Genomic DNA, 3,496 nt, shown 5'->3' with positions numbered 1-3,496 from the left:
TTTCAATTTGTCAATTATTCCACAGTGCAGTATTCTCACAAAACAGAGACTTTATGTTGAAACATTTGTTTTTTCTTCTCAATCAAGTTGAACTGCTAAAGTAATGTCAGAAAGAACATGAAAAATAAACATGTCTTCTCCAAAAGAAGCACTGCATCCGGAAGTAGAATTAAGGCTAAATAAATAGTGCTAGTTTGCGGTTCACACAGTAACGCATTATGATTTCAACCAACAGCTTTGCTGTTTATCCTGTACGCCTGTTTATGAAGCTGCGTCTCTGTTTCCCCCCGAAGACCGGCATTCCCATGTGGGAGTGAGAGGCCTCATTCATGGCTTTAGACTGGATGCACATGTGGTACTACTCAGGGGTCAGCCCATCAGCACAGCGCTTTTCATGCCACAGGTGGAAAAGACCAGGAAACGGAGTCCAAATCACAATGAGGTCACCATGTAAGAATTTTTGATAAAGACGAACATCTTCTCCACCCCAACCTTTCACTTCCATGTCAAATCCACCAATGGTCAGGAAATCTGATCGATACTGACAAGTCATTCCAAAGCCAATCTCTCCAAAAGCCAGAATCCTTTTTGTGAACCAGCTGCTGCTCCACAGGTGGTGGCACTTCCTGTTTGACATAAACAATGGCAGGATTGTAAAGACTGAACACCACAGGGTAAAACACCTTCTTACCTGACTCAGCATTTAACTGGCAGCTGTTAAGGAATTCGGCTGAGAAATAGATATCAACATCACAGAAAAACATCAAGACCTCTCCCTTGTCCCAAGCTCGGGCACCCACATTTACTCCTCATCCACGATTAAATTCTTCATTCAATGAGATCAATTGTGAAAATTAGACTCACTTGTGACAGATTCTAGGCTAGACCTGACTTTAGACAGTCCTTCATTACCAAAATACACCACTGTGAGATGAATCTTGTCTTGATGAATACAAACCTCCCTGAAGTTCTGCAAAAACTGTACAAATGCTTCAGTTCTTTCAGCAAGTGGTGTAATGATATTAATAACTGATCTAATGATGTCAATAATCTCGCTCTTCACTTTCATGAGAGGTCCAAAAGGGTGGAAGAGGGTCACATGTCTATATTCCATAAGGTCTGCTTTCTTAAAAAAGAGTTCATACTGCGTGCCCTTATCTCCAGTCTAACCCTCTTATCCACTCCCCTCACCTCTAACTTCTGACAACCAATAATCTGTTCTCTAATGACAGTATTGTCATTTCAAAACTGTCATATAAATGGAAATATCCATTTTAGTTTAGTTTTGGTTTGGTTTGGTTTTTGCTTTAGAGACAGGGTCTCACTCTGTTGCACAGGCTGGAGTGTAGTAGTGCAATAACTTAAAAAAATTTTTTTACAAATTTCTAAAACTTTTATGTTAAGTACAGGGGTATACATGCAGGATGTGCAGATTTGTTATATAGGTAAACATGTGCTGTGGTGATTTGCTGCACAGATCATCCCATCACCTAGGTATTAAGCCCAGCATGCATTAGCTATTCTTCCTGATGCAACTCCTCCCCCCACCTCCTCACATGTGCCCAGTGTATGTTGTTCTTACCATGAGTCCATCTCTCATCATTTAGTTCCCATTTATAAGTGAGAACATGTGGTATTTGGTTTTCTGTTCCTACATTAGTTTGCTGAGAATAATGCCTTCCAACTCCATCCATGTCCTTGCAAAGGACATGATCTCATTCCTTTTTATGGCTGCATGGTATTCCATGGTGTATATGTACCACATTTTCTTTATCTAGTCTATTATTGATGGGCAGTTAGGTTGATTCCATGACTTGGTGCAATCACTTTTGAAGCTGGCTTTTTTTCATTCATCATAATGCCTTTAAATTCATCCAAGCTATTGTGTGTATAAATAGTTGGTTTGTTTTTATTGCTGAACTGTATTCCATTGTATGGATATACCCACAGTTTATTCTGTTCTTTGAAGGGCATTTGGATTGTTTCCAATGTTCGACAATTATAAATAGAGCTGCTATAAACATTCATATCGAGGATTTTTGTTTTTGCTTTTTTTAAAAAAACTCTTTATTTATTAATTTTTGAGACAGAGTCTTGCTCTGTCACCCAGGCTGGCGTGCAGTGGCATGATCTCAGCTCCCTGCAACCTCCGCCTCCCAGGTTCAAGCTATTCTCCTGCCTCAGCCTTCTAAGTAGCTGGGATTATAGGTGCCCACCACCATGCCTGGCTAATTTTTATATTTTTAGTAGAGACAGGGTTTCACCATGTTGGCCAGGATGGTCTTGAACTCCTGGCCTCAGATGATCCGCCTGCCTCAGCCTCCCAAAGTGCTGGGAGTACAGGCATGAGCCACTGAACCCGGCCACTCTTTATTTTCAAATAATTATAGATTCACAGAAAGTTGTAAAAATAGTACAAGGAAGTCCTATGTACCTTTCACCCAGTTTTAGCTAATGGTAATCACTTGTGTAACTATAGTATGATATCAGAACTATGAAATTGGCATTGATAAAATGTACAAACTGTATTCAGATTTCACCAGTTTTACATGTACTCATTTGTGTGTCTATAGGCCTAAGCATATTTTAAAACAATTTTTTTCTTTTCCTGTCCATGCCCGCACCAGTAGCCAGGACACAGGCCATATTTTTTAAAATGACAGTTTTATTGAGACATAATTCACATATCATACGATTCTTCCATTTAAAATGTGCAGTTCAATGTTCTTTAGTATATTAAAGAGTTTTGCCTCTATCGCTGCCATTAATTTAAAAACATTTTATCATTCCCCCACTGCCACAAACTCTGTATCACTTAACAGCCACTAGCCTTTTTTCCCTACCCTCGCCATAGACAACACTAATCTACTTTCTGTTTCAATGGATTGCCTATTTTGGACATATCATATAAGTGGAATCATACAATATGTAATCTTTTGTGATAGGCACCTTTCACTTAACTGTCTTGAAAATCCATCCATGTTGTGGCATGTTTATTTTTTACTGCTGAATAATGTTCCATTGTATAGATATACCACATTATGTTTATTCATTTATTAGTTGATGGACATTTTGGCTGCTTCCATTTTTTGGCTATTATGAATAATGCTGTGATAAATATCCATGTACAAGTTTTTTGTGGGCATATATTTTCATTTCTCTTTATTATATACCTAGGAGTGGAATTGCTAGGTCATATGTTAACTCCATACTTAACCTTTTGAGGAATTGCCAGATCAGTTTCAAAGCAGCTGTATTATTTTACAATCCCACCAGCAATGTATGTAGGTTCCAATTTTGCCACATCTTTGAATTTTTTTTTTTTTTTTGAGACAGAGTCTCACTCTGTTGCCCAGGCTGGAGTGCAGTGCACAATCTTGGCTCACTGCAACCTCTGCCTCCCAGGTTCAAGTGATTCTCCTGCCTCAGACTCCCAAGTAGCTGGGATTACAGGCGCCTGCCACCACGCCTGGCTAATTTTTGTAATTTTAGTAGA

The 3,496-nt window shown here is 39.0% G+C and overlaps 1 pseudogene; it reads right to left on the bottom strand.

Annotated features, from left to right (window-relative positions):
* Positions 1 to 224: 224 nt before the first annotated feature.
* LOC116272848 lies at positions 225 to 814 on the bottom strand (annotated as a pseudogene).
* Positions 815 to 3,496: the final 2,682 nt, after the last annotated feature.

The sequence above is a fragment of the Papio anubis genome, unplaced genomic scaffold (genome assembly GCF_008728515.1).
Source record: "Papio anubis isolate 15944 unplaced genomic scaffold, Panubis1.0 scaffold226, whole genome shotgun sequence".
In the NCBI taxonomy this organism is placed as follows: Eukaryota; Metazoa; Chordata; class Mammalia; order Primates; family Cercopithecidae; genus Papio; species Papio anubis.
This window is presented reverse-complemented; position numbering and strand designations above follow the sequence as displayed.